Source organism: Rhopilema esculentum, chromosome 5 (genome assembly GCF_057945365.1).
Source record: "Rhopilema esculentum isolate cy_ngs chromosome 5, ASM5794536v1, whole genome shotgun sequence".
In the NCBI taxonomy this organism is placed as follows: domain Eukaryota; kingdom Metazoa; phylum Cnidaria; class Scyphozoa; order Rhizostomeae; family Rhizostomatidae; genus Rhopilema; species Rhopilema esculentum.
This window is the reverse complement of record NC_142819.1, coordinates 10,325,779-10,339,349: the sequence shown is the minus strand read 5'-3', so window position 1 is coordinate 10,339,349 and position 13,571 is coordinate 10,325,779. Positions and strand designations below refer to the sequence as shown.

General features: G+C 36.9%; 1 long non-coding RNA gene across 1 annotated transcript; it reads left to right on the top strand.

The window, feature by feature from the left end:
• Nucleotides 1–7,547: 7,547 nt before the first annotated feature.
• LOC135689524 (uncharacterized) lies at nucleotides 7,548–10,314 on the top strand. Its single transcript, XR_010516527.2, has 5 exons — nucleotides 7,548–7,664; nucleotides 7,824–7,860; nucleotides 9,013–9,078; nucleotides 9,655–9,753; nucleotides 10,090–10,314. It is a non-coding gene; the product is annotated as an uncharacterized LOC135689524 (long non-coding RNA).
• Nucleotides 10,315–13,571: the final 3,257 nt, after the last annotated feature.

Below are 13,571 nucleotides of genomic sequence, written 5' to 3'. Positions count from 1 at the left end.
AAATGCAGCAGCTAAACGCAGAATACAAAAAAGCTAAATTTTTGCTAATTATTGGGAGAGATATCGCAATCAAAATTTGCTTTGTAGGTTACTAAAGTTTTTACTTGCTTTGATCTAAAACTGTCTGTTATCTTTTGCTTTGTTTCATCATTCACCATTTGCAATTTTGAAATTATTTTAAATATTTTTGAATATTATCTGTGCAAAAATTTTTGTTTCCTATGCATTTATGTATTTTCGTTGTTTTTTGAAACATGCTGCCAGAATTCAGCCAAATTCTGCTTCCTCGGCCAAATCAATTTATGACGGCCAAGGGCTTTTGAGAAACTGCCAAAATGGAGAAATTTGGCCATCAAAGCATGAATCTAAATTGCCTTTTTGTTTATGAAGAATGAGTACATGCATTAGCCTTTTTCTCGAGCAGGGTTGCCTTGATTTTAAATCTAGCATAATTTTTGCAAATCTAGCACAATCTTATGACGAATTTGGCGTAATTCCAAAATTGAGATCTGGTGCGTAGTTTCTGCATTACAAATAAGATGGGGGTAAAGATCATGCTTTCAAACTGGGCGAAAAGAGAATAGGAAGCATAATTTGTACATCGGTGAGAGAAGAGCTTATTTGCCATCTGCAACGAGGTTTTCGTTTATAGTATCAAAGCTTTTTGAAGAACAGATTTGATGGCAAAGAATTTGATGGGCTGAATGAAGTCAAAAACTTTCCACAAGCTTCACCCAGCTTTTGTCCCGGACAAAATATTTTATTCAATCATGCATTAAATTTTGAGAAATAAACGACTAAGATCACAGAGATCTGAGACTCGTTCTCAGAGGAATTCTGCCAGACGAAACAATGGCTCGGATTCTCGCAGCAAACCCTAATCCTGTCGATGTAGAGAGGCTGATTCCCACCTACTACTTTTGGCTTATATTATCTCAACGAAATAGACGAGAACATCAAATAGCATCATCAACATATTTTCATCTACATTGCTTTATTAAGTTATTCTTATCTTGAAAATTCTGTTTTTGACCATATCTTTGATTTCAGTATGGCGCCAATAAGTAATGGTAAAAGTGATAATAAGTTACGCAAGGCAATATTATGAAAAGCCACAAACACGCAAACGTGAAGAGAATTTGGACCACTCCAACTGTTTTTTTAAACCGACGTGACTTCCGGTCCTCTCTTCTGCCAGAAGGTTTCCAAGACTTAATGAATCTGATGATACCGTCAGAAAAAGCTTGTACGTGGACGCGACTTCCGGTCTTCTGAAAATTTCGGTTGGGCTGGTTGCTAAATGGTTAGGCAAAATTCCCCTGTCTATAAAATATCTACTCTTTAGAAACATGTAGTCAATCTGCAGCATTTATTCTGATTTCTTCTTGAGAACATCGTAAGAGTTGATGTCACTTAGTTTTAGCTTCGCATTAACATTATTTTTAGAATTATTTCTTGCTATTGAATGCACCTAAGACTGGAAGTGACTAGAAATAACAGTATGACTGTAGTATGAAGAATCGATTAAACAATTGAATTTGCTGGTTGTTAATGCTCTTGGCGATTAGTAGAGCCAAAGAAGATATCCCAAAATTCAAAGTTAAATTTTGATTGCGATATCTCTCCCAATAATTAGCAAAAATTTAGCTTTTTTGTATTCTGCGTTTAGCTGCTGCATTTGACTTCCAACCACAAAATATGTGGCTGCCAACCATTCAAAAAAACTAGTAAAATCCTGAAGGTGGGAAGTCACAATTTACTCCCAAAATGAAACCACAGATGCTGTTATAAAGTGTATGCATTTGGTAACGATAGACAATGGATCAATGAAAACAATGTTTCTTTTAAATAATATCAGAATTATGCCAGAGTTATGCTAGATTCCAAATTATGCTAGATTTTATGCTAAATGACGATTTTTGGCCAATATCATGTTAATATTACGCTAGATCATGTCACACTGGCACCAGCCCACAAGGGAGTAGCTGGAACGGGACTAGCAGGATTGCCCCTAAATTTCTTTACGGTTACGCCCTTTGAAACACCGGAAACCACTCCTTTCAGAAAGCATTAGCTATTTTCTGTCCTTATCATAAACATAACGATTTAGAGAAGATTTCAATTAACATAAAAATACAAAACCGAGTTAGATAAAATGATGATTAAATGAAATTTTATCAGAGTTAATTTCACGAGGGGCTTTTGAGCTAATTCGCTTGAGATTGTTATTATATTCGTTTTGGTCTCTTGTGCCACGCTTCCTCGCGTTTTTCTTGTATCTGCTCTACTAGTTTTTGGGCAAGGGCAATGCGGGAGAGTCTTTTGGCCTCCTGAGGATTCGATTTGTATAACTAGGGTAAGATGTGTGTTTCGTGGCGTTTTCATTCCCTTGGTTAATCTAGGGGTATTTAAGGTTTTGGCATAGCGTGGGTCTCACCTTACTTGGTAAAGCCACAATACAACTAGGCTGTTTTATTGCATTTTCCTAGCCCTCCCTCCCTCATTTTGTTTCTTTATGCAAATGCCTTTTCAATGTCACTTTGCGTGTTGAGTTTCTTTTATGGCATCGTTAAAAACTCTCATACCTTTAGGCATCTTTTATGCTTCTTAGAGTTTTCTGATGCTATTAGGTAGGACTGGTGCATCGGCTATTAGTGGGGAAAAGAGGCTTTCCTGTCCATTCCCTCCCAATTATCAATCATCTTTGGGCGTTATTCCCTCCCAGCTACCACCGAGAGGCTTATAATCGTTCAGCTGCTGTAGCCTTGAGAGGAATCTTTCCAATGCATCTCCAATTTAAAACACCTTAGTTGAAATGGTTTATAACTTTTTTGAAATCTACTGAAAGATATCACATAAAAACCCCAAAATACATTACGGGCAGGAAATCAAAATCTCGGTCTTGGTCTTTAGGCTCAGTGTCTTTTTTGAAACAAGTCATAAAAGCAAACTAAATTGAGATGATGTCTTGAAGTTAAATCTGTATACAGGGTCCATCTTACTTCAAAATAGCACACAACAATATCGTAAAGCGCAATTGATTTTTCTCCGCATGTACTGAAGCTTCGAGCTCTGAAATTTCTCAATTCTTTTTTATTATCCATTGCTTATTTCTTATTATCGCAATTTTCTCATAAAAAATGATGCTATACATTAGGCTGGGATTGGGCATTCATTGCGAATTGGAAAAATATTCCCATTTCTTTCTTAGGCGTTTCGATTGGTATTTTATGCTGCACTTTTAAGAACATGCATTATTTACAAATCCACACTTTCTACAATTACAGGGCCACAATTTTAATTTACAACGCCACAAAGTGAGTTAGGTCCACGCTTATTTTAGGGCCTGCGAAAATGGAACCAAAAATTAAAAATCATACTCTCACTTTTCCTAACTGGAAAACATTTTTCATTGGTTTCCACAACTTTTTTGGATTATTTGCCTGTTTGAGTAGTTCTTGATTGCACTTTATGATGTTTTGTCTCTGCATCTTTGTCACTAAATTACGTTCCTTTTATATGCTGACCAGTCCTTTTCTGTGCCAGATATTTTAGCTCTGATAAAAGGAAATCCCTTTCCCTCGTGGCTTTCTTGAGGTTACGACCCAACCACGGGCAGTCACGTCCTCTAACAATGCGCTCTTTCAATGAGGCATGATTATCAATAATGGCAGTGGGATGCTCTCTGAATATCTTCCATGCAGAATTTGTGTCATGAATATATCAGTGGCGTAGCGTGAGCGCAGAACTTAGGCATGCGGTAACATAAAATATACGGCTATGTTGAATAAATGTAATGGTAATTTCAGTTTCTAAAAAATACAAGCGGTAATTAATGATAATCGTGATAGCAAATTTTGATTTTCAAAGTAACAAATCATTTGTACTCTAATTCTAATCAATCAAGGTGTCTATTCTTAGCATCAGAGGCTCCGACAGAGGTTGGAAAGTGAAGAGGGGCCAAGGGAAAAATTATCACCCATGCGAAAGTTTTTGAAAAAAGCTCAATTGTTTAGCAAGACTTTTCTGAATAACTCCTAGTGCTTAAACTGCTTTGCAAAAGATTTTATTCTTATTCATATTCCTCAAGAAAAGGCATCACCTAATGCCCACCTAATGTAAGAATTTTTTATGCTATAATGAAGCTGGGGATTCCCGCAAGAAGGAGCTCTCCACATTGCGAAATTGTTAACACACTGCAGAGCCTAAGCGAACAGGAGCAACAGTTTCTGCTCATTTTTTACTCTCATAGTTAACTAAGATGAAAATAGTGAGCTGTGAGAGTTGTTAGAATTGAAGATGCTTCCATGTGTAAAGTTTCAGAAAGTTAGTCCCGGCAAATCATCATGTATTTAGCAAGGCTTGCGCTCAGGTCTACCGCATGCCCTGGTCCGTAAATTCTGACTATACTGGCAAGCCTTTTGACTTGAATTACGGAATGCGGATCATGACAAATAGACTCTGACCCCACTTTGACGAAACCTTTTCTCTTTTCAACAGTCACAAAGTAAAGAAAGGAAAATAATTGGATTTGAAATGATGTATCACGCAAAGAGTATTCGCAAAAAGCAGCTTATAGGTAGAAACATGTTGTGGATTATCAAATATTTGGGAAGGCTTGCGCTCAGGCCGACCGCAAGCTCCAGTCCGGAAAATTCTCACTTCTCTCAGAAGCTTCTCTCGAGTTGCACTGAAGCTGCACTGGAGCATCACATGTTTCTCTTATTTTGGACAGGCAAAAAGAGTGATGTGGAGGGGCTTCAGTTTTTCAGATTTTTCGAATTTCATTATTTTTAGCGATCTGTTTACTTGGAAAAATAGCCAATTTGGGGCCAATTGGCCTGTTGGCGCTAGAGTTCACTGCATGCTGCTCATGACAAGAAAGAGAAGCCGTTTTTTGCGGAAATTGTTATGCATTGAAAGTGTTGCAAGAATTTTAGAATTTGTCTATAAATTTTTACGCTTGTGCCGCAAGCGTAGCATACATAGACGCTACGCCACTGGAATATATAACAATTTATCCCATAGGGCCAGCATAAGATCAAACTTGAGTAATTTCATGTCAAATTTGATGTAGTCTCTATACCAGATTTTGCGTTGTTGATATCACGTTGTTGATTGCACAGTGCATTTTTCGAATAACTTCGGTCAATTCATGGTCACTCAAACTTTGAACACCTCAGGCAACGTTGTTAGCTCTAGACACGCGCAGTTGGTAGAAGAGCGCCAAAATTAAATAATCGCATCGTTTTTGTTTTCTCGGGCTGGTTTCCTTCGTTTCAACAATCGCAGTTGTTAAAATCAGTTACACTTTAATTATGGACTATATTACGAAATATAACGATTTCTGTGTGAAAGAAGAGGCATCAAGCGTCAACGAAGAGCCTGTAACACAGAGGAGCTACAAGAATGTCCAATGAGACGATTTTAGGGCACGGCCTTGATATGGGATGCAACGCTCGTCTTGAAAGACCGCGATGACAGTGAAAATATCTTAACCCTATCCAGACTAGGCTTTTTGAAACTTTCGGGAGACTAGGGGGGGGCACAAAGTGCCCCCCCTCCGTAATTTCTTTGTCCCTCTAGCTAGGACAATGAACTTTGTTTGGATGGTACTCTTATCTGTTCTCCACATTTTAGTATTTTTGTTCAATTTTTAAGTCACGTGGTTTTACGATGACGTCATCATAATGGTGGCCGGGTGAAGAAAAAATTTAGAAAATTTTAGAAAATCTTAAAATATTCATTAATTCCAAAGCATTGGGCTAAGATATTAAAATAAGCAAATTTGATGCATTTTCTAATAGAAACAAGAAGATTGACACAATTTTAATACTACTTCTCAAAATTATTAACGTTCCAAACAAAAGAACTCAACATATTTTGTATTTGGCTATAGTTTTTTCTATATAACTAAATGATCGATACAACCAAATGTCATGTTTGAGTTCATTTTTAATGCCTTAGCAGACAAATTATTCTAATCTTGCAGTTTTATTAATGTAATACCTATAAATATGTCAACAAATGTATGCGCATGCGCAGCAGAAAAATCATAGAAAAGGATGTTGAATTTGAATTTTCTGGTTAGAATCATGAAAAGAGCACAAATTAATGCCTAGATACTAATTTTCATCAATAAATCTACTTTTGTTGCGAATCCGTGGCAGATTGAAGTATTTTTTACTTGACTAGTTTTGAAAACGCCCCTACACAACCCCCTGATTAATAATAAAAAAATTATCTTTTTATATGAACATGTGTCAGATAGGTTAAAACTAAAAGTCAGGAAGTCTGAGGGGTATTGCTTTGAAACTCCTGAAGTTATGAAAGAAAAACCAACTAGGGGGGCACTTTGTGCCCCCCCCTAGTCTGGATAGGGTTAAGATAAAATGAATAGAGAGGCAGCGATTGCCTTTCGTTTTTTCGGATCGAAATGTCGCGAAACTGTGCAGCCTTCAGAAAAATAATGGGAAGGGTGGCTCATGCATTGGGGCTAGTGGAGCTTCGCGCCACCAAAGATTTCCAAAAATAGATTTAAGGTTTAATTCAATAAATTAAATGTCAATCACTATTTTGGCATGTTTATTAATTTCGCGAAGCTAGTCATATTGTAGCTGTTCTTTCTATAGGGATTCTCTCTCCTTGAATTGTTTGAGCTTGTTCCATTCACACTGGTTTTTCTAATGGTACTTTCTCCGCTTCATTTCGTGAAGGGTGTCATAATCTGAATGTTTTTCCTATTGGTGCTCTATCCATTTCATTTGGTGGAGTTTTTTCCCATCAAACTGGTCTTTCTTTTGGTGTTTTAACTGCTTCATTTGGTGGAGCTGGTCTTATTGTAGCTGTTTTTTCTATTGGGATTGTAGCCGCTTCATTTGCTAGAGCTTCTCTCATTCTCACTGGGCTTTCTATTGGCCCTCCACCCTCTTCATTTCGTAGATCATTTTATTTCCATCTGGTCTTTCTGCTTTGTCTTCTTTGTTATATGGACTTCAGTTTCATGACTTTCTCGACGACAGCTATTCATTTATCAACGTATATCCGGCTTCTACGCATCGTTATTCTTCTCGCCCCCTTTTAATTCAAACGCAGGCTTAAAGGTATAAAATACATTATGGAAGTTATTGACTGCCAGCGTTACACAGGTGCGTTGATTTCCGCAATACCAATCTTTCTTAAGAACTTTAAATTGATTTGAGTTTTTTGATGATATTATTTCATTTGGAACAGAATTCAATATCTTTGGACCCAAAATAGTAATAGATGATAGGAAAGCTATCTGATTGCTTATGTGGTTAGAAATAAAAAAGATTTGTTAAATAGAAATACATTGATATCTGTGTGGTTGGTCGAATCTTCCCAAATCTCATTTCTTATCGTACGACCTTTTGTATCAGATTCCTCAAATTGTAAAATGTTGACAAAATTAAGATGTTTTCTGGACAGGAAGAAGTTCGCAACAATGGCCGAGCTTTGTTTTTTCAGAAGATTATCTGGCAAACTCTAAATGAACTGTTTTATTGGTAGGTGACTTTAATTTTCTGAAGTTCCCTCTCGTGGTAATATTCAAAAGAAAGCGGTTATATGCAGGATGAACAGACAGTGGCATAAAAGTCGCGATTTTTGAAGATCCGTCAGACTGTATGGTTGCAGAGTTATAGGTATGACTACGTTTTCTGTTGTAGATTCTAGCAGTTTTACTTGTTTCATATTTGTTCTAGATCTTTATTAACGATAACAATTTCAACAAACATTTGCTATCTTGCTTATTATAATGTCTGATGTTCAATTTTCACATGTCGTTTTATCCTTTTATATAGAATCTTTTGCAAAGAACAAGTCCCTGAACGTGAAAAGGTTGGTTTACTGACAAAGTATTCCGTTATGTTGTTTATTTCTTTTCCTTTTTTTCTTTCGGTTACAGTTTTTTATTATTGGACATTTTTACTTTTCGTAGAATGTATTTTTTTACAAAATTTCATGTTCATAGTAACATCATTTACTTTACAATGATCATCTAGCTTGGATTGATCTAAGGTAAAATGTAGGCTTCTAGAAAAAATGTCTTAAAAATGAATTGTGTTTTCGAATCAGCCTGTAGTTAAAGTCAACGAAACCAGCTGACAAGGAAACAATTTCTTCGTTACTACAATCATGCGATATTGCCCTTCCTGAAGAACATCAAACTCTTCGAATCGTAAAATGTAGCGATTTTCCATAACCATTCGAAGAAGCACAGATTCTTGTCTTTTGTAAACTTTTTGCATTTGAAATTTTGATAGAATCATTCTCTGTTTACAAGAGAATCATTGTGTCTTTTAACATTTAAACCCTTAAGAAATTTCAATGATACGTTGTTCTTGCTCTGATTTTACGCATTTCGATAATAATTGAAAAAGACACAATGCAAATTTTGATTTCCCAGAATGCAATTTATATTATATAGGTTGATCAAATGTATCTTCTATGTGTTTAAAAACCGTACGGACTCGTTGTGAGATAGTATGTAATTTACTCAACATGTAATCTTATCGTTGTGAGAAAAGAAGTAATCTTAACAATTAGTTGCCTTGTTGAATTCATATTTGGGTAAGATAAATATAAAATCACAGTATATACAGAGCAAGCCCATGAGTAGTAATTCTCTCCAGAAAATTTCATTTCATTCTTTTTCTGCCCTCAGTGTAATGTTTTTTCTGCATGGCTTCGTTGAAAATAAAATCAAAATAAGGTATACTGAAACTGTTTTGGTTAGGAGATATCGATCTCTGCTTGGACAGTTGAAGCTATTATCGAAAAGTTTCGTAAGAAAGAACATTTGAATAGAAAGCATCGCCTAGGGCAACAACATAAGTAAAATAGATGCAATCAATTGCCAAAGAAACATACAGGCTGAATTGTAATTAGTTTCGTTAATGCCAACATGGCTTGGAATCTTTAGGGAAATTGCGTTTAGTAAAGCCCTTAAGTTTCTATCCATATTCAACTGAAATATGTTTGCATCCATAGAGTTGAAGATGAAGTGTCTAGTCTTTTTGCTACTGATTTGTGCAGTTTTTGTAGCGTATTCAAACGGTAAGGGTATCTTTCTTTAACTTCATCTTGACTTTGCTTTGCCCCTAAATCAACCGCGTTTATTTTAGCAACAATTTATTGAATCTACTTTACCCCTTGAACAGTTTTACGGATTCAGTGAGCTAATGACTTTTTCAGCGAAATGTGTTAGAAGTTCAAAGTTTTCTTAGCATATCTTAAAAGAATTGAACGGAAAAGCTTTTTGAGCAGTAGTGGTGGTTTAAGAAGCCAGTTCTAGGGTATCTTGGATTGGTTCATAAACCTTTATTGGGGTCTATTTTCACATCAGGCTTAGATATAACAACTCTGGCGTATCTTCAATAAATATATGGCGTTATAGACATTCGAATTCAGATAAGTTTGCTATCTACTTGTTCTAAAGTTTTTTAGTTGATTGAAGATGTTATTTTGCTTCTCCAATTCAAAAGAAAATGGTTGATTGCGATTATATTTTTTTTCGGCTTCAGATTTTTTTTTTTATTTCACTCATTAGATTATTTTATCGTAAGCTTGAAAAAAAAACTGTAAAAAACCTTTTCTGCGTTCTTTCATGATAAAACCGATTCCACCTTTAAGCTCGAAGATACGACGAAGACGAGGACGAGAATTCAGAGGAGGACCAATTCGAGGACATGCAAGAGGAGGGGTTAGAAAACAGAGATCAGATGATGAAAGGTTTTCATGACTTTTAAACCCTACTTGATCATCAAATTTTTTAATAAGGCATTTGCAAGACATCTTGTTGACTGTTGCATCATATAAAAATATTTTGTATAAAATCTAAATAGATGTCCAGCTTAAATGTTTGCGATTGATGTTCGGATTGCATTGAGCAATAATGTTCATTTGCTGAAAAGTTCTTAAATCAAATCCGCTACTCTTGAACATCGACATCTTGAGCTTTATCTTGATAAATATATGGTCGTATGGTCTTTGTCGTATTTTGGGATGCACAGCATAAAAATTTATACCTTTTGAAGATAAATTGATGTAAGGTTTATTTCTCTGCAGACCTTAGGGCCCGTCAGTACAGGCGCCGTCGTTGGGGCAAGTAATTGGACCATCAACTCTTTGGACCCGTCACTGGCATGGGCGCAGTAGTGGAACTATTACCTTACATTAGCCCAGACTTAATATTTTCTCTTTTTTCTCTATAGCTATCGCTAAGTAGACATGCTCATACGTCCTGTGCTTGATTAATTTGTATGCTTTCTTTGTGAATGAATTTATCTTGGAGGCAAGTTGTTTCTTTGATATCGGACATACTCTTGCATTTTCGTCGCTTTATTTCGTCTTTAAATTAAGATTTAACTAAAAAAAAATAAGTTTCGTTCGTATAGAGACAAACGTGATGTTTCGAGACAAACCTATTTAACATGAAGCTGAAAGGCATTTGGTATGCATAAGTAAACTTGGGTACAAAAGTATGGAAAATGTCCGCCATGAATTTGTCTTGTATCGATCATATCTTTTTAATTCTTGCTGCAATTTTTCTTTGTGTAGCTCGCCGGTTGTTTGTCTTACTCCTGTTAGTTCAAACAATACATGTTTCCTTCAGCTGAAACCAGGGCATTTTTTAAGGAATATTCAGTGGTAGGGCAATTTGGGCAATTTTCAAGAGGACCAATGTTCACCTCAAGATATATGCTAAGATATGCTTATGCTAAGAGATCCCTGTTTGTTGCAAGGGCTAGATGTGTTGTTTCAAACATATATTAAAAATTTTGAAACATATAAATTATGTGAACGAATGCTGACTTGTATAGTCAAATCAATGTGCTGATGGGTTGCTATCATCAACTCATGGGTTCGCCAACGTCTTTTCCAAAAAACACAAACAGTCAATGCCCATAAGCAATGACAGATTGATGCAAAAACTGTTGATTCTTGAAAATCGTGAAAAAACTGAAAAGTGTCTTGAAATCGCCAAGCTGGAGGATTTGTCTGCTTTGTTGAGCATGGTAGCAGCTGTGCAGAAAAGCAACACTAAGCTACTTTTGCAAGCAGTGCGAAATATGATTCTGCTTACATTTGCATTGAATCACATCAATTTTGCCCGCTACTGTACATACCAACATCTGCTTCTCCATTGCACTTCAATCATTACAGTGTGAGGGTGAACAAACTACAGCATTCCAAGATTAGAACAAATATGGATTTGGCGGAAATTTCAAAAAAAATTCTCTGCAATTCATTGCGATTTACATACAGAGCTATTTAATCAAGAAGCTAAAGGGACTGCAAGTCCATACAGGTCTGGCTTCAGCAAATGTTAATGCGGTTAACACTTGGATTGCTACGTCCCACATAGCAATCCAAGAGGCTCTGAAGCAATACTTTTTCGTAAAGTCATCATCATTTCACAAGTACAACATTCCAGGTGGGACAAAGCTCCTTCAGAAGCATAATGATAGCCTTAGAGAACTCTTCGAAGCTATGGCACCAATCAATTTTCTGTAGCTCCTGCAAAATCAACTTTAACTGGTGAAGAATTAGATCAATAAAGTTCTACTGACCTCCTTGCAGCGCCGATCATAGGAGAAGAGAATATGCATCGCTTCAAAAATGATCGCCTGATTAATGGCAGCGTTTAATTCTTCACGCCGATCAAGAAAAACAAAGCTGAAGACAGATCTGGAAAAGGTCAAGGGGACACCTGCAGCAACTACTGTGGTCAAGGAACACAAAAACAGGCCTTTAACTACTCATTTTGAAGGCAGGGAGTCTGCAAGTGGCATTTACTCATCCCATGACAACCGTTCCTCTTTCAATTGCTATCGCTACAGCTGGTTTAACTTTGTGTCAGTCAGACAAAGTAACTTTGCAACGACTCTTGCCCGAAGAGTGGCAATGGATCAAAGACATGCCTCCGAAGTCTGCCGTTTGGATAGTAGACGGAGTGGCAGCAGTTCGCTTCATCAAGCCGATGCAAACGTACCGAGCGCGGATGCACAGCCTTATCAAATTTGTTGCTCCTGAAGCTGAGTATAAGTTGGTAAACCAGGGCCAAGAGGTCATTTAGAAGTGTACTACCAAAACATGTTGCAACGATATAAATGCCACGAGCTCCTGTATCGAAATTAGAAGCAAATTGATTTTATAAGACTGATTTCTGAAGGAAGACACATTGGGCTTTTGCTTTTCTCCATGTAAAACGCAAACGGTTCCCATTTCTGAAGATATATTTGCCTTAATCTACAGGCTTCACATGCTCTACAGGCTTGACCTTTTCCAGATCTGTCTTCAGCTTTGTTTTTTTGATCGGCGTGAAGAATTAAACGCTACCATTAATCAGGCGATCATTTGTGAAGCGATGCATATTCTCTTCTCCTATAATCGGCGCTGCAAGGAGGTCAGTAGAACTTTATTGATCTAATTCTTCACCAGTTAAAGTCGATTTTGCAGGAGCAACAGAAAACCGATTGGTGCCATTGCTTCGAAGAGTTCCCTAAGGCTATCATTATGCTTCTGAAGGAGCTTTGTCCCACCTGGAATGCTGTACTTGTGAATTGATGATGAATTTACGAAAATGTATTGCTTCAGAGCCTCTCTAAACTTGCTATGAATGTGGGACGTAGCAATCCAAGTGTTAACCGCATTAATGTTTGCTGAAGCCAGACCTTTTTGGGCCTACAGTCCCTTTAGCTTCTTGATTAAATAGCTCTGTATGTAAATCGCAATGAATTGCAGCGAATTTGTTTTGAAATTTCCGCCAAATCCTTATTTGTTCCAATCTTGGAATGCTATGTTTGTTCACCCTTACCCAGTAATGATTGAAGTGCAATGGAGAAGCAGATGTTGGTATGTACAGTAGCGGGCATAGTCTATGTGATTAAATGCAAATGTAAGCAGAATCATATTTCACACTGCTTGCAAAAGTAGCTTAGTGTTGCTTTTCTGCACAGCTGCTACCATGTTTTTTGACGATTTTCAAGAATCAATAGTTTTTTGCATCAATCTGCCATTGCTTATGGGCATTGACTGTGTGGGTTTTTTGGAAAAGACGTTGGCGAACCCATGAGTTGATGAAAGCAACCCATCAGCACCTTGATCTGACTAAACAAGTCAGCATCCGTTCCCATAATTTGGTTTATCTTTGCCTTCCCCCATTTTATCCGCATGAACAAAAACATGAAATATGTCAAGATCATATCTAAGAAAGAATCAAGGTATATTCCTTGCATACTGGATAGACAGGCACCTTATGAGTGATTGGCAAGGTATCTAGCCCTGTCAGGGGTATTAAATAGAGGCTTTAAAGTAATAAATCATATGATAACTGTTTCCTCCTGTCTCCTGGCAATGCCAATAATATAAGCCCTTGGCCTTTGTGCAAAGCTCGGTTTCGTACCGACGGCTTCAGGTCCGGTCTTCGGAAACAATTTTTATTTTAGGTTTAATTAATGAAATTAAAAGAATAATAATGAAAACTGTGGATGGCGAAGGAGCAGCTTCTTCTCCGTTATAAGAGAGTGTCAAGCAAAATCATGCAT